At 44.8% G+C, this 25,282-nt stretch overlaps 1 protein-coding gene across 1 annotated transcript in view; it reads left to right on the plus strand.

The window, feature by feature from the left end:
* The first annotated feature begins 3,277 nt into the window (after positions 1-3,277).
* The window catches only part of VGLL4 (vestigial like family member 4), a 162,580-nt gene continuing 140,575 nt past the window's right edge, over positions 3,278-25,282 (plus strand). The window contains exon 1 of the mRNA XM_089678706.1: positions 3,278-3,519. The gene's annotated coding sequence lies outside the window, so the exon portion shown is untranslated. The remainder of the gene's footprint in view (positions 3,520-25,282) is intronic.

Here is a 25,282-nt window from a genome sequence, read left to right on the forward strand (position 1 = left end):
TTAAACATGTCTAGCAAAAAAAATGTAAAAAATCTAATTTCGTCATAAATATAGGCCAAAATGTATTCTGCTATATGTCTTTGCTAAAAAAAATTACAATACTTGTAAATTAATTGGTCTACGTGAAAGTGATAGTGTCTACAAATGGCGGTATATATACTGGAATTTGTTTTTATACTAGTAATGGCGGCGATCATCTACTTATTGCGGGACTGCGGTGGGCATTCTGACACTGGGGTGGGGGACTGACTGTCACTGACACCCCTAGTGACACTAATACAGTGATCAGTACTAATAAAAAGCACTAACACTGTACTAATGGCACTGGGCAGGAAGAGGCAGGAAGAGGTTAGCATCTGGGGTGATCAAATGGTTAACTGTGTGCTGTAGTTTACTATGTAAACACACTGCTTTGTATGGCTATGCTATGCAGAGTAATACAAAGCAGTGTGCTGGAGCTGACAAAGGAGAGATCTGTATTGTTTACATACAGACCTCTCTGCCCTCAGTGATACTCAGCGATTGCCAGGTGCCAGCGGGGAATCACCGGCCGGGACCCGGTGATCAACAGCTGAAGCCGACCCTACCTGGAAATGCAAAATCACGTATATATACGTGATTTTGTGCTGCCCTGCTGCCCTGTAGAAGTATTTCTGCTACAGGGCGGCGGGCAAATGGTTAAACAAAAATTCCCTCAGCCCCCGTCTCTTGCCCCTTGATATACTAACCGATGCCAACCCCTTTTCTCTACCCAACCGCAGGTCCATACTTACCTCCTTCGACAACTGCAGTTTCCTGCACTGCCTGCAGCCTGCTTGGTTTTAGACTAGGTTCACACCATGCAGGTGCCATGGCACAAGCACACATTTCCACACGTCGTGGGTAGGGCAGTCCATTAATTTCAGTGGGCTGACCTCTGTGTGAGAAACATGAAAAAGAAGTCCGTAGCCTCCCTGGCAGTATTCCCGAATGTAGCTCGGGGTAAAGTTTCAGTACCACAAGCGGTATCCTCGATCTCCACTCGGGCTTACCATGCGGCACTGCTCCAGGATCTGTTCTTCTCTTACCTTGTCCTGCGCTCCTGCGATGTCCCTCCTGCAGTGTCTCCAGCAATGTAATCCGGTGGATGCCGGCATCTGTCATCTGGGTTCCATCCCCTGCGACGTCGGGACGTACGGGGACAGAACGACGGAAAATTTGAAAATGACAAAAAGAGAAATTCACTAAATTCACTAAAATCACATAGTATTCCATTCCTGTATCAAACCATTTCACATACATTTTGTCCCGAGTGCTTTGTCCTGTGCCCTGCCTGCATTTTTACTGTTCTTGCTGCCTGGAAACTGAGAAATGACCATGGCGTCCAAAAAGCGTCCCTTTAGCTCAAAATTGGTTTTAGACCAGCTAGAGAACAGCGATAGTAAATCAGAACTACTTGCAGAATTGAGTGATAATGATTCGTGGGGAAATTCGTCATCAGACACTGAAAACGATTCTGCAACTTTGCTCAGTGATGTGCGAACTTGGCGCTCTATTTCAAATTTCAGTGTTTTTGGTTTGATTATATTATTGAATTAAATTTATTATTATATTATTATTTTTTATGATTATTTATTAAATTATAATTTATGATTTCGTTTTTCAAATTTTATCCTACCCAGGATGTTTACTAGACTCTTGTTCGGACAGATTTCAGTGAGTTATTCCTACAAATTACAGGCCTACAATAAAAAAAAATACACATTTCCTTGCAAAAAAATGTACCGCTTTGAGCACAGAAATATGGACATAATCAGACCGCTAGGGAGGTTAATCCGTTTCCAAAATGGCAGTGCACTAAACTGCATCCTGTGGCACCTTGCAGTTTGCTGAGTGTGAAAACATGGGCGTTAGCACATGCAGAGGGGTGCCACTAACAAATAATGTCACCGCCACATGTGTACTAAAGAAATGCGTGTTTCCTGGGGTGTCAGGAAAGCACTGAATTATGCACATTTCAGACATAAAAGTAAACTGTGTGTCTCTGACTAAAGTTGAATAGTGCCCTTGCTATAGGTGACGGCCATTTACGTACCTCACGAAGCCTGACTGGAAATCTCCCAGGACGTTGATAAGTGAGGCCTACATGTTACTGCTCACTTCCACCATCACAGGAGTGAGTTGTCATACGCTGAGCTCAGAGATGCTGTATCAGAGGAGAGACAGAGCATGTGAGGGGGGACTGAATGAGAGAAAACACTGGCTCCTGTGATGGTGGAGGTGAGCAGTAATGACTAGGTCTCACTTAGTAACGTCCTGGGAGTATTCCAGTCAGGCTTCAGGAAGTACGTAAATGGCCTACACCTATAGAATTGTTATATACATTGTTCACTGTAGTCTGAGACACACAGGGGTTGATTTACTAAAGACAAATAAGCTGTGCACTGTGAGTGCCCTCCAAGCACACTTAGAAGTACACTGCAAGTGCAGTTGTTCTAGAACTGAGAGGAACATGCAATGAAAATAAAAAAACAGCAGTTCTTCTTGCACATGATTGGATGAAAGAAATCAGCAGAGCTTCACCTCATTTCAGAGCTTCCCCTTGGATATAAAGCAACTGCACTTCCAGTGCACAGACTGTTTGCCTTTAGTAAATCAACCCCACAGTTAGTTTTTATCCACAGACCTGCATAGGCAATTCTTTGGTGAAAGTGAACTTTCCCTTTGAGAGAGAATTCCCCTCCTTTGGGGGGATTTCCACTAACTTCCTATTGCGTCTCTGGGACAGGAATTGAAGGGAAATTTCCACAGACAGCAAAAAACCTGGCTCCGTTCCCAACTCTATCCAAAACTGCAAAACATAAAGTTTTGGTTTTAAATATGTCTGAACGGGACGGACTTTTGTCTTTTTTTCAGCCAGACTATGTAACTATGTAAAATACACTTTAATATGAGTACAACAATTGGCTAAATCCACACACGTGCTTTTATTACTATTTTTCTTTTAGACTTTCAAAAGAAGAAATTGGTTTGGGATGGAGGAAGATACATTGTATATTTTACTGAGGTCCAGGGCAGGACTGGGAGTGTGTACAGCTGGCAGCATATCACAGAACACTTCCATGCACAATTCCCTCACAGCTCAGCGTCTGCCGCCTCTCCCCTCAGTCTACCTGCTGCCGCTCGGCGCGTGACGTCACGCCTCATTATGTTAATGTATTCTGAGCTCACCCAGCGGCCCACCAATGAGGGCTGAGCGAGCTGCCCACCTGCCAGGAAGAGAATTCCATCATTCCTCGCATTCCTACTGCGGCGCTGTGTGAGCAACTTTACCGGGGTCCCCCGCCACCCCCCTCCGCCCCCTAATCGGTGACCCCGCGTCCCTTCTATTAACGCTGGGAGAGGACTGCCCGGCCGCCCCTGGATGATCTCACCTACCTCGGAGCGGTACCGGGCTACTCCACCTACAGCTGAAATCTGATCGGCTCCACCCTCATCAGTAGATCGGGCACGTTGGATTTCTACAAACTTGCTGCTCTGGTGAGTTCTGTGCCGGACTGTGTGTATGGGGACATCTGTATACTGATTGTATAGGATCACATCTACTGTGTGTGGACTGATCGTGACACTACAGTGGAGGGGATTTACCCACACTGTGCATAGCAACCAATCAGATTATGGCTTTTCTTTTCAAAGCTTAGCTAAACCAAGCTGAAGCCAGAAGCTGATTGGTTGTCATGCACAGCTGCTCCAGTTTTGACAACCCCCAGCCCCCCCCATATTCTGTGTGATTATCTCTGTACAGTGCCCCTTGTACACATTGTGCCATCATCTCCCTGTGTACAGTGCCATGTGTGTACAGTGTACTGATTGTAGGATTACACATTGTGCCATCATCTCCCTGTGTATAGTGTGATGATGTGTGTACAATGCCTGCTGTGTACTGATTGTAGGATTACACATTGTGCCATCATCTCCCTGTGTATAGTGCCATGTGTGTACAGTGTACTGATTGTAGGATTACACATTGTGCCATCATCTCCCTGTGTATAGTGCCATGTGTGTACAGTGTACTGATTGATGGGTTACACATTGTGCCATCATTGCCCTGTGTATAGTGTGATGATGGGTGTACAGTGCCCGCTGTGTACTGATTGTACAGATGACAGTGTGCTCATTGTGCTGTGATGTTCTGTTTCTGGAGGTCACCCTCCCTGTACACTGTGAGATCCTCTTTGTCTCCTCCAGTGATCAGTCATGGTGCATGATCCGCCAGAGCTGCCGTCAGATCACCCGCCGTCTGCAATAATCTATACACAGATATGACAGTAAATGGCACTGAGGAGCTGCTGATCCTTGGCCGGGATCCATAGTCCGCACTGACATCAACATTTCTTCTGTCCCGGCACCTTTGTGTAAGATCTGCAGGACCTCCAGTCTGAGATAACATAAATGTAATTTATCAATGGGAAACCTGAGCCTGGGAACGTGTACTACCACTGCGGAGAAATAAACTGTACTGCAAAGTCCCCCTCCATGTCAGAGTCCCCGTTCTAAATGAGACCCCCCACCTCTCCATCACATGAGAGCCACACTATTACACCACAGTCCATTCTATACAGGAAAGCCTCCCCATTCCATATCCCCCCCCCCCCCCCCCCCATACAAGAAAGCTCTCATCACATCGGTCTCTCCCCATCCCGTCAGAGTCTTGTCTATAGATATGAGTCCCCACCCCATTATCCCAGTCTGCCCATCATGTCAGAAGTTTTTCCTTCACTACAGAGCTGCCCCCCCCCCCCATCATATCCGTGTCACCTACATCATATCAGAGGTCCCCCCCCTTATACATGAGAGCCCCCTCCATCACATCAAAAGTACCCCCTTATACATGAGAGCCCCCTCCATCACATCAGAGGTCCCCCCGTATACATGAGAGCCCCCTCCATCACATCGGAGGTCCCCCCGTATACATGAGAGCCCCCTCCATCACATCGGAGGTCCCCCTGTATACATGAGAGCCCCCTCCATCACATCGGAGGTCCCCCCGTATACATGAGAGCCCCCTCCATCACATCGGAGGTCCCCCCCGTATACATGAGAGCCCCCTCCATCACATCAGAGGTCCCCCCGTATACATGAGAGCCCCCTCCATCACATCAGAGGTCCCCCCGTATACATGAGAGCCCCCTCCATCACATCAGAGGTCCCCCCGTATACATGAGAGCCCCCTCCATCACATCAGAGGTACCCCCTTATACATGAGAGCCCCCTCCATCACTTCAGAGGTCCCCCCTATACATGAGAGCCCCCTCCATCACATCAGAGGTACCCCCTTATACATGAGAGCCCCCTCCATCACTTCAGAGGTCCCCCCTATGCATGAGAGCCCCTGATTGCATTGGGGTCCCCCCTGTACACGAGAGCTCCAGATCACATCAGCATGCTTCATCACAAAGTCCTTTCCTCAATCTCTGATCCGGAGACAACGTGGGTCTTGTGGTCCTGGGAGATCCCATATGTGGGGGGCCCCGTGGTTGAGAAGCACTGGTCTACTGCTGTCAGGTCTACTTTGTATGTATAGAGACACTCATCCACAAACAGATTTTTGGTGTAGAAAAAAATCCCTAAACTCTCCCTGGAATTTGCCAGGAAATGATTTCCTATGGGTGAGGCAGTGGTCAGGTAGGTCAGTATGTGTTAATCTGGACCCCAGAAAATGAATGTCATTTCTAACATTCGTCCTATCTCCATTGATTGGCATAGGCTGGCCATGGATGTATAGATCTCTTTCGATGAATGAGCTGAATCAAGAACGAGAGAAATCCGATACTTCCATACACACTGAACATCCAGGCTGGAGGATTCTCCCCAACAGTGTATTGTAGTCAACAGCCGGCACCTGCAGCTGTCAGAATATCAGAACAGGGTCTACATCTGGTGTTACTTTGTGACATTATAATAAAGGTCGAGAAGAAACCGATGTGTTGTGACAGCGCAATGCACCACCCTTATACAATGGGGAGAGTTACTAAAGCTGGTGCACATCGAATGTAGTGCAGCCGTGCCTAGTAACCAATCAGCTTCCAGGTTTTATTGTCAAAGCTTAAGGCTAGGTTCACATCTGTGCGGGTGGTGCCGCTGCGGATCCACACGAAAATCTGCGCAACCGCACCACTCACACAGAGAAATGGGGGACCCACGGGCGGGTGCCATTAAATCTAATGGCATGCCACCCGCACTGGAAAACGCAACCGTACTGGGAACCGAGGTTCCCATGTGGGCTACGCATTCCAAAGAAGTGCAGGGACTTCTCTGCGTGTCATAGGACACGGGAGTCCATTCAAATGAATGGGCTCTTGTGCCCTCGCAAAACATGGCCCGCACAGCCGCATATATGTGAACCGGGGTTTGCTGAACAAGCTGAAGTTAGAAGCTGATTGGCTGCAGTGCTACCAACTGCACCATATTCTGTGTACTCCAGGTTTATTTATTATTTATTTCAGGTAATTATATAGCGCCGTAAATTTACGCAGCACTTTACACATATATATTGAACATTCACATCAGTCCCTAACCCTCAAGGAGCTTACAATCTAAGATCCCTAACTCACATCCATACATACACATATTAGGGCCAATTTAGACAGGAGCCAATTAACCTACCAGCATGTCTTTGGAGAGTGGGAGGAAACCGGAGTACCCGGAGGAAACCCACGCAGGCACAGGGAGAACATGCAAACTCCAGGCAGGTGGTGCCATGGTTGGGATTTGAACCAACGACCCTTGTACTGCCATGCAGAAGTGCTAACCATTTAGCCACTGTGCTGCCCACAGTGAATTTCTCCCAATGTGTAGCTGGTGGGGAGTTTTATATTGAATTTAAAAATCCCTTCAGGCTGACAGCCTTGGATCAGAAGGAATGAGCGCAGCGTAATGGGAAATGAAGTTAGATCTTGGCCCAATCACTAAATTCTCATAGGCGGTTTGTTGTCAGAATGCATGATATGAGCATTACTGCAACACAGAAATGTGAAACTGGCCTTAGGCCGCTCTTACATGGGAGGCTCTACTGCCTCTCTGAAAAGCAATCTGCGGAGCTTTTTCAGAGGTGTTTTAGACTTAGTTTATGCATTTGTTTATATGTGTGGCAGCCCTTGCTGCCCCTCTGAAAGGCAATCTGCGATATGTCATCACCTCACTGCCTGTTTTATCCCTGAAAATGTTGACTCGCTGTGTGGCCCCACTCACTTGATTGGGTTGTATTTGGCGGCAGTACCACCCACAGAAGGCAAAATGCAAGTTGATTTTTGTGGTGGTTGTGAAGCAAAGCTTTGTGGCTGTGGTATATGTACAGCAGAGTGGCTGCATCCCCGTGTTCAGGAGGGCAGCAAGACTGCAGCTCCACCGCCTGCTTTGGGTGTGTGTGTGCGTGCGTGCCCCCAAAAGGGATCTCACATTGAAATGCCACACGTTTGGCGTGCAGTTGCGACGCAGTGCAGTCCATGACTTCAGTGGGCAAGTTCTGCAAGCTGCACTGCTGTACCATTTGTCAAACTCGGCCGGCTGAGTTAAATTGGCGCACTGTAAAGTGAAGCATGGCAGGCCGCAGCAATGTCCTCAGTCCTCAGTTGCCCCCATGGCAAATTGTAGTTGGCCAGTAAAATAGTGAATCGACCTCCACGGCTGCTTGTGTGAACTAAATATTTACATCTTTTTTAATAGGGTTACTTTTTGGGGTGTTGAAATTATTAGAAATTACATTTAATGGGGTTCTGTTGGTGAGGTTCATTATTGGGGAATACAAAAAAAAATTGCAGCATGACAGCTGGGAATCACAAGAAAATAGCGCCTGGATTGGAAATCCCAGACCGGCTGGGTATCTTCATTCATCAGTGTGGTCCAAGATCCCATTTACATTAGCGCAACGTCTCCTGCGTCTGCTGTAATGCGGAATGAATGTCACTGGAAATCACATATTGTCTATGGAGCCCGTTTACATCAATGCAACATGGTGTCGTGTGTTCTGTGGTTTTTATGTTTTAATAAAAAAAAAAAAAATATATATATATATATATATATATATATATATTCCTATTCCTTCTGTACTGAAATGTATTGTAATTGTATTGTCTCCATTATATTGTAAAGCGCCGCGCAAACTGTTGTCGCTATATAAATCCTGTATAATAATATATCTTTATAATTTTTTTTTTTTTTTTGTGCAGGTGCTTGTGGTGCAGCATTATGCGTTTTTGGCCCCATAGACTTCAATGGGAGTGCATGAATAATGCATGTAGATGCTTTTATGGCAGAGTTTTATGTTTAACAACCAGTCCCCCTCCTCCTATCAAAAACAAATGATGCATGCTAACTCGTGTTTTTTTAAAAAAAAAAAAAAAAAAGGAAAAAGTCCTGAAAAGCGCATGATTATGCAGCAGCACTAGTGCAAGCCTAGGCCAATGGCACCTTGGTTGTACATGAATTGCAGCACACAGTGCGATTATTTATCACACATATTGGCAATGATGGGAAGCGTAGTACTGGCCGGGTGACTATGATCAGGCATGAGTGCTTCCTTTTGCATTCAGCACTGTCCTTCCTGGGACCTGAAGGGGGGAGGGAGTTGCTCTCTCAGCCATTTGTCTAGACGGCGGGTCATCTGGCCAGGAGAGGGTTACTCCAGCCTGAAGTTAAAGGCTGCCTGAGGATTTCACATGTCACTGAGGAGGAGGGAGGGGGAGCAGCGATCTCACATGTGGGGGAGGGCTGGGATCTTTGGCTCTGAATGAAATTGCAGAAAAGTTGTTTGTCTTTGTTTTTAATGTCTGTGCTGCTCTGTCCTGGTAAGTCCTGGGTGCTCCATGTCTGTCCATGCATGTCCTGGGGAGAGGGGCTGGGGGGTGGAATTTTATCAACCGGAGATCGAATTGTGAACAATGCACAGTGCAAGATTGAACCTCTTCCCGGGAAAGGGGACCTGCCTATGTCCCCCCCCCCCCCCCCCCCCCAGGAAGAGACTGAGGGTCCGGAGGTGACATTCACTATCCAACATTGATATTGTCAGGAACATCTGTGTAGAGGACTGCCATCAGTCCTGAAATAATTATGGACTTGGCCAGAAAGAGGTGTAGATGACACCAACTGAAACATTTCAATGTGAATGCACCTTTTTTAAAAAACCTTTTTCTTTTCATTCTCATGTGCAACTAAAACGCTGCATTTGGATACATAGTTTTTTTTCATATTTTTTTTTTATATTTTTTTTTTCTGCATCCAAGCACAGTCCCTATAGGAATTAATTGGACCGTACAAACAAGATGTGAGCTTTAGCTGCGTATTAGGGAAAGTAGGACAGGCGGTGTCCAGGGCTCTACATATTTGCATATCTTGTGTCTACGCATGTCAATGCATAAAGCCATTAGAATAATTGTACACATCTGCCAATTCGGAGCAGACTTGTGTTCTAGGCATTCATCCCAGGGTGCGTACTGCCGGACCCGTTAGTACCACTTGGTGCGTACTGCCGGACCCGTTAGTACCACTTGGTGCGTACTGCCGGACCCGTTAGTACCACTTGGTGCGTACTGCCGGACCCGTTAGTACCACTTGGTGCGTACTGCCGGACCCGTTAGTACCACTTGGTGCGTACTGCCGGACCCGTTAGTACCACTTGGTGCGTACTGCCGGACCCGTTAGTACCACTTGGTGCGTACTGCCGGACCCGTTAGTACCACTTGGTGCGTACTGCCGGACCCGTTAGTACCACTTGGTGCGTACTGCCGGACCCGTTAGTACCACTTGGTGCGTACTGCCGGACCCGTTAGTACCACTTGGTGCGTACTGCCGGACCCGTTAGTACCACTTGGTGCGTACTGCCGGACCCGTTAGTACCACTTGGTGCGTACTGCCGGACCCGTTAGTACCACTTGGTGCGTACTGCCGGACCCGTTAGTACCACTTGGTGCGTACTGCCGGACCCGTTAGTACCACTTGGTGCGTACTGCCGGACCCCTTAGTACCACTTGGTGCGTACTGCCGGAACCCTTAGTACCACTTGGTGCGTACTGCCGGAACCCTTAGTACCACTTGGTGCGTACTGCCGGAACCCTTAGTACCACTTGGTGCGTACTGCCGGAACCCTTAGTACCACTTGGTGCACCTTCCAGCCACCAACACTTTCAGCTTCTTATAGGGTTTAACTGGTTGCCGGATGATACCCTAATGTCTTCCACCGACACCAAGACACCGGGATCTGGTGCACAGGGCTAAATCCCAGCATGTAAGAGGCCTTATCCTCTTTGGTCTGCAGTTACAGTTGTGTTGCACATGTGATCAGTTATGACACCAGCTATTTACTGGTTTGACAGTGTGAGAACACAAGCAACTGTAATAGTTATCATTCACAGCATGCTTTGTTTTGGAAAACACTTAAAGTGGTTGTAAAGCCTGAAGGCTTTCTGCCTCCTCATTGGCTCAGAGGCAGCTGCTGTCAATCAAAGCCAGTGAGGAGGGAGCAAGGGCAGGGCTGGGCCTGGTTCTGTGTGTCTTATGGACACACTGGGCCAGCTCAGGAGCAAGCATACTTGAGTGCCCCCATAGCAAGTGGCTATGGGGGTCCCCAGAAGAGGAGGTTTGGGCTGCTCTGTGCAAAACCAATGCACAGTGCAGGTGAGTATAACACGTTTGCTAATTAACCACTTCAAGTCTGGACACTTTTACCCCTTCCTGTCCAGGCCAATTTTCAGCTTTCAGTGCTATCACACTTTGAATGACAGTTGCGCGGTCATGCAATACTGTACCCATATGAATTTTTTAGCATTTTTTTTTGCTGTATAAATGAAAGTCCAAACATTTTGAATACCTGAGCACCTGAAATCCACCTGTGATCGGTGTGCTGTCTCCTGAGCGCCTGAAATCCACCTGTGATCGGTGTGCTGTCTCCTGAGCGCCTGAAATCCACCTGTGATCGGTGTGCTGTCTCCTGAGCGCCTGAAATCCACCTGTGATCGGTGTGCTGTCTCCTGAGCGCCTGAAATCCACCTGTGATCGGTGTGCTGTCTCCTCCGGAGCGCCTGAAATTCGCCTGTGATCGTGTGCTGTCTCCTGAGCGCCTGAAATCCGCCTGTGATCGGTGTGCTGTCTCCTCCGAAGCGCCTGAAATTCGCCTGTGATCGGTGTGCTGTCTCCTCCGAAGCGCCTGAAATCCGCCTGTGATCGGTGTGCTGTCTCCTGAGCGCCTGAAATCCACCTGTGATCGGTGTGCTGTCTCCTCCGGAGCGCCTGAAATCCGCCTGTGATCGGTGTGCTGTCTCCTCCGGAGCGCCTGAAATCCACCTGTGATCGGTGTGCTGTCTCCTCCGGAGCGCCTGAAATCCGCCTGTGATCGGTGTGCTGTCCTCCGGAGCGCCTGAAATCCGCCTGTGATCGGTGTGCTGTCTCCTCCGGAGCGCCTGAAATCCGCCTGTGATCGGTGTGCTGTCTCCTCCCGAGCGCCTGAAATCCACTTGTGATCGGTGTGCTGTCTCCTGAGCGCCTGAAATCCGCCCGTGATCGGTGTGCTGTCTCCTGATCGCCTGAAATCCGCCCGTGATCGGTGTGCTGTCTCCTGATCGCCTGAAATCCGCCCGTGATCGGTGTGCTCTCTCCTGAGCGCCTGAAATCCATCTGTGTCGGGAAATCTCATGTTTGTGGATACTTTAATAGTAAGGTTGTCTTAGGTCTGTTGCCCGGAAAACGTTAGTTTTTTTTTCATTCTTGGTTCTGCAGTACACAGTGCTTGCACAATGGAAAATTCAAATCTTTTTTGAGCAATTTCCAGCAAGCGGGAAGATTTTCTACCACTGATCCTGCTAGTGTATGTTGCGGCACATTTAATACATGATACAATTGTGGCCATCAGTACTTGATACAGACCACCTTTTCATGGTTTTTATGTTGCCGAGTAGCTGAGCTCAGCTCATTGTTCGCTCTGACATGGCATTTTGTTCTAGCAGGCTGATTACATTGTCTTTTTATGGAATTGCTAACAAGAAGCCATTGGCATGTGCATTGGAAAATGTATCTTCTCCTTGAAATCTACTCTAATGACCACACAGATGTGAACTAGCAGAGTGCAGGTGTCTAGCCATGCCTAAGAATCTGAGGCTGAATGGTACTCAGCTGCATTCCTAGTATGTCATTGAGGGGGTCAAGGACCTCCTTGTGTTATCTTTTGTAGAGGCTTTTAATGGATCCCGTGTACACAGCCATGATTAAAAGGGTCAGGCCACCCAAAATGTAAATAGATCAATTATAGATGGAGTCCAGTCACTCATCAATATCTTTTACTATGTGGACCTCTAGTGGTAAAATCTCACCATCCCATCCACTTACCACCCTTCACCTTGGAGTCTTGTATCCTATATTTTCACCTTTTTGGATTCCGTTTTTAGAATGGTGTTTGAATCCCTGGGACAGGCATCACTAGATGGCAGACTGAAGTCCAGACCCAGTCAGTCCCATCTGGATCGCCATGGTCCTGCCATTTCAGAGTTGCTTCAGCTTTATTCCCATACAATGAGATTGCAATACAAGGAGGTGGCTGTGACATTAATCATTGCACAAATATGTGATTTGGACCTCTGCTGAAAGAAAATTATACTCATCGGACCTCTGTTAATTTTAATTCGGTGCCCCTGCCCTAGGAGACCTGACAAATTTACAGCCAAAAACAAAAATGTAATCTGCTGCAGCTTAACAATTCTCAGATGTAGTGGCTGCATTAGTTTTCTTTAGGCTTTTTTTTTCTCCGTATATTCACCTGGTGATCCAGCCAGTAAGTCCTGTTATTTTTCAAAACTCTTTTAATAGACAAGCCTTTCTGCAGATGTAGCAGTTTGAGGGTTGGTCAAACTATTTTCCACTGACGGGTGGTTACAATGATTGACTTTTTTTCATTTATGTAAAACCTATGTTCCAAAAAGGAAAAAAACTGTTGCTCTGTTAGCTGGAGTTCAGTTTGTTGATCAATTCTATCCACTCAAGTCAAGTAAATCTACTAGACCAGCATCCAATCAGCGCTGGCACCTAATGGCTGCCAGTGTTGGGCAGTGGGGTGGATTTACTAAAACTGAAGAGTGAAAAATCTGGTGCAGCTCTGCATAAAAACCAATCAGCTTCAAGGTGTTCTTGTCAAAGCTTTGAGGTTGTAAAGGCTAAAGTTTTTTACCTTCATGCATTCTATGTATGAAGGTAAAAAAACCTGTTTGCAGCCGTGCCCCCAGCTCCTCAATACTTACCTGAGCCCAATTGCGATCCATCGATGTGACCAACAGCCCTGGCTGTCCCGGGTCTCTGCCTCCTCGTTGGCTGAGACAGCAAGTGGGAGCCATTGGCTCCTGCTGCTGTCGATCACAGTCAGGCAGTCAATTAGAGGGGGCGGGGCCAAGCCTAGGCTCTGAGCGGTCATGGACACATAGAGCAGCAGCTTGGGAACATGCCTGGTTGAGTGTCCCTATACAGGGAGCCCAACATGTAGTTCCGGGTGCCAGGCAGGTAGGTTTGTGTGTGGGGGGGGTTTAACCTTTAATCCCAGAGGAGGCTGGCACTGTGGAAGCAATCTGCAGCAGTGCTGCTGCTTGAATTCTTGACAGGTGGAAGCATTCGGCCAGCAGCACTGCCGCTGATTGCTTTCACAGTGCCAGCCTCCTCCGCCACCCTGCGTATCTCTGTCTTGCCAACTATGTCTCCCAGGCTCCGCTTGTCCATCTGCGGGCCTGGGAACAATTCAGCAGGTGCCAGCGGGTAGAAGAGTGGACACATCCGCTCCCCTCCTCTTCTTGTCCTGACCTGGAAGTGATGTTATGCGTCACTTCCAGGGTTCCCATTTGACAGATTTCCTGGCCATCGAGGTCATGAAAGCATGTAATGCAGTGCGACATGCACTGCATTACATCCAGTGGAGTACAGGGGAGTTATCCAGGGTCCTTTTAGACCCTGGATGTCTCAATGAGAACCTGTCACCAAAAATCATCACATAGGGGTCTTTTCTGTGATGTGGGGGGGAGTAAAGTTTAAGGGGTTTTTTTTTTTTTTTCTGTTTTTTTTTTTTTCTTATTGTAAGTTACACCCAAGAACATATGGGCTGCCTAAGGCCTCATGTACACATGTGACATCCTCCAAAGAGCAGTTAGTCTATCCATGCCAGGTCATTTGAGAAGTGGTGAGGTGGAGTAATATTGCATCCTTTAAAACCTGCACCAGCACCCCACAACTGCATGCATTGCACTCTGTTGCAGGATGCTTCCATTAAGTTGACAGTGGGGATAGTTTCTGCTACACCCTGGCATATGTACAGCCTCAGTTGGATGGTGGTAAAGGCTTTTTCAATATGCTTCTCAACCATAAGTGTGACTGAGGCCTAAGATAAGCAAGTTACCGATTAGATCACCAGTTGAAAGTAAAGGGGGGGGGATCCAAAAAAAATAAGTAATGCAGCCACTGCATTTAGGGATTGGTAAGTGGCAATATAGTAAATATTTGTATTTTCCTGCTTGAGTTAATTCATCAGTGACCAAAGGTGGAAGACCTTGGGCCTGGAAGAACAGCCAGCATTGGAGTGGAGCAATTTAGGAGGTAAGTGCCATAATGTTCTAGTCTTCCTGCCCCAAGTCCATTCATTAACAAACTCATGCCGACTCCACCAACATCGCCAAAATCCGCACGTTCCTAACCCCAGAAACCACTAAGCAGCTCATCCACTCCCTCATCATATCACGACTCGATTACAGCAACTCCCTCCTCACTGGCCTGCCTCACCACAGGCTATCCCCACTTCAATCGATCCTGAATACGGTAGCCAGACTCATCCACCTTACCAACCGCTCTGTTTCCGCCACCCCCCTCTGCCAATCCATCCACTGGTTTCCGATTGCGCAACGGATCAAATTCAAAATCCTAACACTGACGTACAAAACTGTTCATAACACTGCCCCAAACTACATCACCAACCTAATATCCAAATACCACCCAAAACGCGATCTCCGCTCCTCACAAGACCTCCTTCTCTCTAGTTCCCTAGTCTCCTCCTCCTATGCCCACCTCCAGGACTTCTCCAGGGTGTCACCCATCCTCTGGAACTCCCTACCCCAATCCATCAGACTGTTACCTACTCTCCTCTCCTTTAGGCGCACCCTGAAAACCCATCTCTTCAGGGAAGCCTACCCCACCCCCTGCTAATTCCCGACCTCCTCCAGTCTTCCTACCACTGCATCCCCCACAGCTATTTCCTCCTGTACCACTATCCCCTCCCTCCTAGATTGTAAGCTCCAAGGAGCAGGGCCCTCGGACCCCTCATGTATCGCATTGTATTGTTATTGTACTGTCTCATGTTCTGTCTCCCATTGTAATGTACAGCGCTGAGCGAACTGTTGGCGCTTTATAAATACTGTATAATAATAATAGTCTGCACAGCAAGAGGCTGCCCTGTAGCCTGCGGTTTCTCTCTAATTTGAGATGTTTCAGCTCTTTATCTTGCAAAAGTTAAAGTATTTGTTTTAGTCGGACTGACACTTTTAGGAGCATAATCAGAAAACAAACTACCTTCCAGATGTAATCTGTCTATCTGTAGTATAACATGACAAGTCTCTGTTTTGTCTCTGATGACCAAAGCCTATACTAATGCATTGTCAGTAAAAGAATTAATAGACTTTGGCATTCACGAGAAAGCATTCCCGTATGTTCCTCACCCAGCAAGGTCTATTAGCTCACTTACCCACACTTTTCTCACATAAAGATCATTGGATCCTGTCCAAAACATAGGAATACAGTGTTAAGTCATAAGCGGTCTGGAAAGTACCTGAACTAACCCTTCATTTCTGGTGTATATAATCAATGATGTCATGAGTGCAGTATGATGTCATTGTTCTGTGAAAGTACATTTTTAGAATTTCAATATCCTTATAACGTCAATCAAATTTTACATATATATCTGTGGCAAGTTTAAAAGTATTTCAACTGAAAATATAATTTTTTTTTTTCACTGGTTAGTTAAAAGTAATTTGAAAGAATCGGTCACTCTATACCAAGTGTGTCCAACTCCATTTCATCGCGGGCAGCATCAGCAGTATGGTTGCCTTCAAAGGGCTGGTTGTGTCTGCAAGACTATATAAATATATCTGCTCTGTATTCTATGCCTCTGCATTTGATTATTACTGCTTTTTAGTATTAACTTAAGACTTCTGCTTTGACGGGAAGGTGCAGACCGGCATGGATCTCACTCCCACCCCTGTAGTGGATGATCCAAGACTGAAATGGTGGGTCCCACACCACTGGTATCATTCACACAAAACTGCCTTGAAGATTGTTCAGACCAAACATGGTTCTGCCATGGTGTTCCGTCTGAGCAGTCTCCAATAAACCTTCTGGTGAATAATACCTATGGTGTGACAACCCCCCCCCCCCTTTTTATTTATTTTTTAAATTTTTTCCCCCTTCCAACTAGCATAGAATTGTAGTAGTCTAATAACTATAAGCAGATATCCACAGTACTCCATCCACACCTACATCAGATACTAATGCAGGCCATAGACGGTTCATTTAACAGCCGTTTTTTTTTTTCATCCGAAAGAATAATCGGACGATTTTCACACTGTTAGTAGGGCAATGGCATCGGCTGATTTTCGCAGTTCCTCCTCATTTTGTTTATCGGTCATGCTGGAAAATTCGTGAAAAATGGCCGATTTTCACAATCATTGGTGGCAACATTGGTTTACAGAATGAATGATGTTTAGTTTTTCGGATGAAAATCGTTCCGATAAATGAACCGCCTATGGCCTGCATAAGAGCTCCCCCACCATCAGATGTCAAGAGTCCCCCACCCTCTTACATCAGTGCGTTCCCTTTACCTTGTACTGCTGCTGGGAAGAAGCTGGAGGAGGGCTGGAGTTGGCTGCCGTAGTCTGCTGAATGCTAAGGTGGGGGGGTGCGGAGACGAGGGGGTTGCTGTGACTGCACAGAGGTGCAGGATCTGGCGGAGGAGTTCTGTTCTTTCTGTTGCTGACTTCTGAGACAAGGTGGGGTTGGAGACAAGAGGGGTGCTGTTGCTGCAGGAGAGGTGGAAGGGACACATGAAATGGCCTAGAAATGGGCCTTACATTTGACACGTGCTCTACAAATTCAGTGGGAAGTGACAGGTTCTCCTAATCGGGCCCATCTCCCTTTTCCCTGCTGATGCCTACCTTGCCAACACTCCTTGCTGCTCACTTGTGGTAGCACGGCCCCAAACACATGCTGTCTGAGTCCTTTCTTCACTGTATATTGGGGTGAGCACCTGTGTGAATGAAGCCCAAATTGTCGTAAAACGCTAGTGAATTTTCAAATGAACATTTACAGGGCAATTCTTAGAACATTTGACAAATCTTGTTTAGAAGCACTTCTAAATTTTGGTTTGCACTTAACATTGGATTTTAGAATGACTGTCTGTAATTTCCTGAATGGATTTTCTTGAATTGAATGTCAGTTTAACCCCACTAATGATTAGACAATTGAATGATCGGTCTTGAAGGAAACATTTTGATTGAAATTCTAGGTCTGAGACCTAATGGAGGAGGTAGGCTCAGTCTTCAGGTTCCAGAAATCTTGCTGGCCAAAATCTGATGATATTTGACATATCACAGGTAAGTAGTTGGGTCATCTAAAACTTCCATTCATTTTTTTGTCCTTGTGTAGGATATCATTGAGAAGGGCTAGAACCTGTGTCAGGTTTTCATTGCTGTGCTGTTCTCATTAGACTTCCCTTCCCATCCTGATGACGCCTCTCACATCCAGGATGGCCGTGGGACAAAGTGAGGGAAAATCTCCCCAGTGGAGACAATTGTAAAGGGTTGACAGAGGTCCTAACCTGTTCCCATTTTATATATGGAAATTTGCTTTGCTGATCACAAGCTACTTATTAGCCAGACTGAAATATCTTGGTGAGCAGTGCTTGTTTATGGTGAAGTCAATTCTTCTCCTTGGCAAAGTCACATCAATGGGATGCATTTTATTGGTTTCTTGAGGCTAGTGGACTTTGTCCTTTTTTTTTTCTTTAATAAATAGGCTCTGTAAAGTTTGTATCATTCTTACTGTATATTTTTGTTATCCAGATTGCAAGTGATCTATGTGTACTTTAGAGCGATAGTCAAGTCTACTGCTTTTTTTTTTTTTTCTGGTCTGCTGCAGCTTTGTCATAATGTTTTCAAAGCAAAGTAGAAAATATGGCAGCCTTACCTTCAAAACTGAGCCCTGCAGCAGTGCACTGCCAGTGCTCCCATCTTTGCCTAGTCTTCCTTCCGGGTTCTCGATCTATGGCTATTTCAATGGCTTGGACGCAATGTCACTCACCCACATGCACACGGTAGTTATGGTGCAATGCTCTTCATTCCACAGCACATCTAGTGAACCCTAAATGCAGAGCATCGTTGTGCATGCACAGTGATGTCAGCTATTGCCAATGCTAGTGTGAATATCTCCTAAACCGAGCAGATGTATTGAATATAATGGAGTCTGTAACTGTAGTGGGAACACCCAAAGATGGCCAAGATTTCCTGGGAACTGAAGCAGATGCTGGTGGCACAGATCTTCCTACCGGAGTCTTAAGATGTAGCAGAAACCAATGTCTGCTTAGACCTGTAGCCAAAATTTCACTTTTACGTGGACTGACCTTTTTAATTGAAATGATTGTTGGAGGTAATGATAATCTTGCTGAAAGCTGAAATGGACTTGAGTGGCAACGTAATGATGGCTCTCTCCTTTGACATTGTAAGATTGTTTGTTTAAAACTGGCTTTGTTTTGAAAAAAAGTTTGTTCTTTTTTCCAATACAAAAGTCATTTGGGGTTAATTTCCCAAAGTACCAATGTTCACATAACAATTGTTGGTAAATGCGATTTAACCCGTGTTCACTTTGAACATACATACATACATACATACATACATAGTGCTAGTAAAACATCTTTGGAAAAACCTTTTATCTTGTGGATTCCCCATAATATACATTGAATTTAAAGTGCAACATGAAGGCTTGGCCATACACATAAAAGATGTCTTACCTAAATAAGGGAAGTCTATAGATTTTCTTTTTTTCATCCAAGCTAACCAGCGTGAATGGACAAATCTCCCACTGCTGGCACCCAGGGCTGTCCAAATACCCAAACAGTGATTGTAGCTGATTGTCTACAGTCACTGTTAGGCCAACTTCTCTATTTTTTTTTTTTTTTTTGGGAAAAAAATAATTTACTGCATGAGTGGAGGCTAGTTGCCATCTTTGTAAGATGTCCTTCGTGAGTTCTTTGGCTTTTCTCTTGTCACCCCCCCCCCCCCCCTTATCCTCTGGGATTGGTCAGATGCTTAAAAAGTACAATATTGTTTTTTTAGAATTGCTGAATTAGTCCAGGTATATACCATCTTGGTTCCACAACGCTTATACTCATGAACTTGTTTGTTGTATTATAGATTCAGTGCTAAACTTCTGAAGACATGACCATTTTTCATAAAATCCATTGAGGAAAAGTTTTGGTTCTTGGAAACCTCCAAAATAATTTGTTCAGTAATGTAAAATTGTAATGTGAAAGGATTGAGATTCTTCAGGTGTATGCTCAAATTATTGATTAGTATGACCAGAGCAAAATAGTTTTTCATTAGAGAATTGGGTTTTTACAATACAAGACTAAAAATTTCTGATTTAGATTTTGGCTGTATGATGTAACCGTGGATGTGGTACCTACAAAGTTCTGTTTTAGTGTTGGGGTTTGCAAGAATATTTTCCTGTTCTCATTCAAAATTTGTCACACTGGATGGTGTTGACATGGCCACCCATGGGTTAAATTGTGGCTGATTTGCAGGAATCGGTCAAAGTTCAAGCCATAGCCAGCTTTATTTACCAACATTTAATGCATTGGTATTAACTGAGCTTTTTGGAAACAGTGCGTTTTTGGCTTAGTTTATTGGGCCTGTAAAGGGAAAAATGGCCCAATGCATATGGTGTGAATGGGCTCTTACGGGGAGTCTGGACAGAATACTGTGGCATCTGTTACTTGTAATGTACTATAAATTGTCCATAGGATATGTGTATATCTAAAATGATTTCTACGTGTTAGATTAATCGTGTGATATAGAAAAAAAAAAACTGAAGCAGTTACAAAAGCTGGGAGAAATAAGTACATGATGGCAGTATTACCGCACTCTCTGATCAAGCCAAGTCACACGGTGCTTGCCATCTGTGCGGAGCTGCTGATAGAGCTCTCCAAGTACAGAACATGTACAAAGAGAAAACATTGTTGGTGTCCTTCAGATCTTGAGTTTCATTTATCAGTTTGCAGTAATGATGTAGCTGAAGTTTGCCATTTGAAAGCAAGTTTAGAAGTAGATGATCTGATGAAGCAGTTCATAAAGTGCCATTATAGTAGATAGATGAACATCCTCCCAATCCCAACTGCCCTGTTGTATCTGTATGAAGAACCTGAGGTGACGCAGTACATATCCCACCTCTTAAGGTGGCCATACACCAGTAACCGCTTTTGTTTGTAAATGTGTTTTTTTTATTTATTTATTTATTTATTTATTTATTTATTTATTTATAGGTGTGCACCAGTTACATTAAATGGTAGAGTTCTCATTCATTGAATGACATTGTACAAGAGGTACATTAAGGAGGCATAACATTTCCAATCAATAAGGCAATCGATAAGTAAGCAAAGTGTACATCTGTAATTAAATCAAAGAACGCATCAAATGTAACAAGTAGTCAGGGATATTCAGAGGGGAATCAATAGAACCTCCCGGGGCAGTATATGGGGGTCTGTGCCAAGATACCAAGCCAGATTCATTGTCGCCCAAAAGGGACTATTCATCATGGAGGGAAGTTGATTGAATGGGGTCCTGCTGGATTTTGTGCACAAAAAAAAATATTGTGTATTGTATGGGAGGGAAGGAGAGAAAAGGAGAGGTTGAGATGTGAAAGAGAGGATAAAAAAAAAAATTGGGAGGAGGTAAGGGGAAGGATAGGGTGTCACCACTGTGGGAGCAGTAGCAACACGCACCATTTAGGCACAACCTACCTACTACCTGTAAGTGACACGGGTTATAAATATTGGAAGAACTTCTTAGATTGTAAGCTCTAAGGAGCAGGGCCCTCCTAACCCTCTTGTATTGAACTGTATTGTCTCCCGTTTTATATTGTAAAGCGCTGAGCAAACTGTTGGTGCCATATAAATCCTGTATAATAACTCCTCAGAGGCGAACAAGGTCCCAACAGAACCATCTGGTCTTATGATCCTCAGATCTGTCTTGGAGAGCAGAAGTCAGGATTTCCATTTGCTCAGTATCATTCATTCTTACGAGCCACTGGGCCACTGTTGAAGCTGACTGTTTCCACATACAAGGGTTGCAAGCCTGTACTGCGTTTAAAGAGGTGTTTGAGTAGAGATTTTTTGAACCGTTTCCTTGATAAAGGAGTCAATTTAAGTAGAACTGCGGCTGAAGCATCCTGCAGAGAAACCTCTGTGGATGTTGAAGTACTGCTTGCTAAAAGGGTTGAAAATTTTATTTTGATTTTAAAATGTTTGCTCAAATAGTTGGTGTGGTCAAATCCACATCCACTCACCTTCGACCATCGTGAAGACAAAATTAGAAGGATGCAAAAACATTTTATTTTTACATTTGGGATTTCATTTTAAATAGCTAATCTGTTTTTTTTTTTTTTTTTCATTCTATGCATGAAGCAAAAAAAAAACCAAAAAACCTTTTGGTATGCAGCTCCCCTCCCCAGCCCCCCAATACTTACCTGAACCTGATCTTGATCCAGCAATGTGCGCCAGAGCAGCTGCTCTCCTTGTTTTGGCTCCATCATATGCAAAGTAAGTGTGTGTGATAAATCTGTCCGGAATCAAACCCTGATCGGTGTGTAATTATGCCCCATGGATGATGCGGTGTGTGCTGTAAACTGGGGACTATGGTATCAAAGACCAAATAAATGGCTTTGGTTTTAAATGTTTCTGCAAAAACTTTTTTTTTTTTTTTCCCCCCCCTCTTTCTCAGCTTGGCCAAAATATTTGATTATTTATCTGGTCCGACTCTATAAAGTAAAATTGTGGCCATTCCGTAAATGTTTAATATAAAATTGTGCATCATTACAGTGGCAGTGTACATTCCATTTTCATCCCAACAAATGCGTGTATACATAAATATACACTGATCGTCCATTTTATGACCACTTACAGGTAGTGAATAACAGTGGTTATCTTGTTACATTGGCATCTGGAAGTCAGTGGGATATGTTTGGCAGCAAGTAAACATGTTGTCCTTGAAGTTTTTGTTGAAAGTAGGGGAAAAAAGGGCATCAGTTTGTGTGTGTTGTTGTGTAACCCTACAATGGGCATGTAAGCATTTGAACTGGACCACAGAGATAGTGGCCTGGTCTGATAAATCATTTTTTTTTTTTTTTTTTTGTACATCCTGTGGATGGCCGGGTGCGTGTTACCTGGGGAAGAGACTGCATCAGTACGCAGTATAAGAAGGAAACCTGGTGGAGGCAGTGTGATGCTTTGGGCATTGTTCTGCTGGAAATCCCTGGGTGTCCTGGCACATTGGTGGTTCAAGAATGATTTGAGTAGCACAAAGTTTGAGGTGCTGGCTTGGCCTCCAAATTTGATGGATCTCAATGCAATTAGCATCTTTGGGCTATGCCAGAAAAAGATCCATGGAGGCCCCACCTCACAGCCTAAAGGATCTGCTACTGACGGCTTGGTGCCAGATACCACATCTTACCCTCAGAGGTCTACTGGCATCTGACAGGTCAGGGCTGTATTGACGGCAAAAGGGAACCAACACAGTATTAGGTGGGTGGTCAAATATAACAGGCCTTTCTCAAACTTTTCAGTACAGAGGAACCCTTGAAATAATTTTCTGGTCTCAGTAACCCCTGCTAAAAATACTGTATCTAAATCTCCCAATACATTTGTGTGATAGTCCATGAGAACAGTTCTCCTTGTGCTTGTTATTGGGAAGAATTAGGACTCATTCACACTTGACTTTATTTCTAACTCTTGCCAAATGCCCCTATAGCGTTTGACAAGCGTTAGACAGGTGTTTGTGAAGCGTTTTTAACGCTCCTCAAATGCTCTCAAAATGCCAAGCGTTAAAACCGCACCACAAACTCCTATAATGAAGTTTAAATGGTATTAACGCTCTGCAAACGCCTCGCAGCCGCACCGAAACGCCGGCCACCATAGACTTGAATGGGAGGCTTCAACTCCTCCTGACTCGACCAATGGCGTCAGTTTTGCCGCAACGCTAATGCTTCCGTGTGAACAGCACTGTGTGCTGTCATGTGCAGAATTTTCAGAGGCGTTAAAAACGCTTCCCAAACGCCTGTCTGACGCCTGCTGACAAGGCTAGTGTGAATGTAGCCTTACCCCCTTATGGTGTCACTGGGGATATATTTGAGAAGCAGAAATTGCTCAAGGAACTAGCAACCTCTGGAGTAACCCTAGGATTCCATGGGATCCTGGTTGAGAAACCCTGATATGAGTGTATATAGAAAAAAATAAAACTTTTTTTTTTTTTTTTTTTTTTTTTGTAGCTGTCCAGTTAAATATGGTGCTGATTTTGTACTGTTCCCTTCTTTCTTAGTATACTTTTTATTTGGCAGCATTCTGTTTGTAAAGCAGAATTCTTTGGCTGTATTCTATATTAAAGCAGTGTCCTTGGGGCTGTGTTTCTAGATTGTTTATATCAGAAAAGGCTGTCATTTCTGAATGCCGTTCTCTGAGCTCTCGCATTGTTTGGTTCTTTTGGCGTGCATGAAATCCTTCACATTTTTCACATTCTCTTTGGAAACAATTTCTGGAAGTTCAGTGACAGAAGTTTCTTCCAGTAACAGATGAGAAGGCTGCTTCTGCGTCACATGCGTCTCTGGAATGTACCATGTGGGATATGAAGCAATAATTAGCTACGGCGTCCCAGTACTTTCCTCTTGTTTGTTATGGAAAAAGCAATAGGAGTAGGCTTCTTTCCATATACTGGAATCCTTCACCGAGAGGCATACGTGATTCTTATGTGGATAATATAAGCTGCTTTTACTGTTCTTTTGTTTCAGATGCAGATCCCTTATAGGTTTGACAATACATAAAAATGGGAAGAGGAAATAGACAAACAGACAAAGCAGAATAGGTGGGTGCAGCCTCTAATGCGTAGTACACATGAGAAAATCTGACTAAAAATACCGCTTTTGAAGTGGTAGCCCAATAATCTGATCATTTTGTATACAGCTTTTCATGACCGTTTATGCAACATTATCCGAAGGGGCAAGCACAAAAATGTTTGTACGATACCAGAACAAACTATTTTTCATTTAATCAATACAGTATTCGTCTGGGAAAAAAATCGAGTGACACAGACCGTGCCTGAAACGAAAACCTCACATCACTTCCGAAGTTGTACGATTTTCTTCTGAGAATTTTCATAACTTTGGTGACATCTTAATTTTTGATATAAGATTGGCATGCAAAAAGCAGGCGACCGTTCGTCTGATATTCTCATTGTGTTTTAGTTTGGCCTCTTAATGTGTTTGCTATAGATGGGTCCTATTGAATGGTACCTCAGTTATCTGACCTGTGACCACACTAATCAAACTTCACCAGATGGTGCCCTTGGTGCTTTTTTCATTTTTCACTCAGATTCCTTTTGTAGATATGATTACCATTACTTTATTCTGGTCATTAACAGGAAAAAAATAAAGCACTCAAGGGTGGTCAAATTCTTTGTAAAATTCAGGACACAACTAGGCTAATCCAGAAGCTAAAGAGCCATAGAGCTCTCCTTGACCTTGAAAGAATAAAATCTCAAAGATAGGAGATAAATATTCCCCCCCCCCCCCCAAATTGTTCATTCCATTAGGAGGTGATGTTTTAGTTATAACTGGAGCCTGGGGGGCTAGGTTGGACCCTTGCTGCTTTTGGCTTGGGTTTCCCTGGAGTTCAGTCTCAATGGCATAGTTCCAAACTTGGTTTCTAACTGTCTTCTTGTCTGTGGGGTTTTTTTTTTTTTTTGTTTTGGTGCGTTCTCTATCCTATAGATCAGGGGTCTCCAAACCTTCTAAACTAAGGGCCAGTTTATTAGCCTTCAGACTTTAGAGGGGCTGAATTGTGGCCAGTAGGAGTGGAAAATGTTCTGTAATCTGTAACCATGCCTCATCATTGGTGTTAGTGGGAGCAATGGTGCCCCATCATTGGTGTCAGTGGTTAGAATGTTGACCCATTGTTAACGTGAGAGGAAGGAATGGTGTC

Source organism: Staurois parvus, unplaced genomic scaffold (genome assembly GCF_062004578.1).
Source record: "Staurois parvus isolate SC_StPar_1 unplaced genomic scaffold, SC_StPar_1.0 ptg000209l, whole genome shotgun sequence".
Taxonomy (NCBI): domain Eukaryota; kingdom Metazoa; phylum Chordata; class Amphibia; order Anura; family Ranidae; genus Staurois; species Staurois parvus.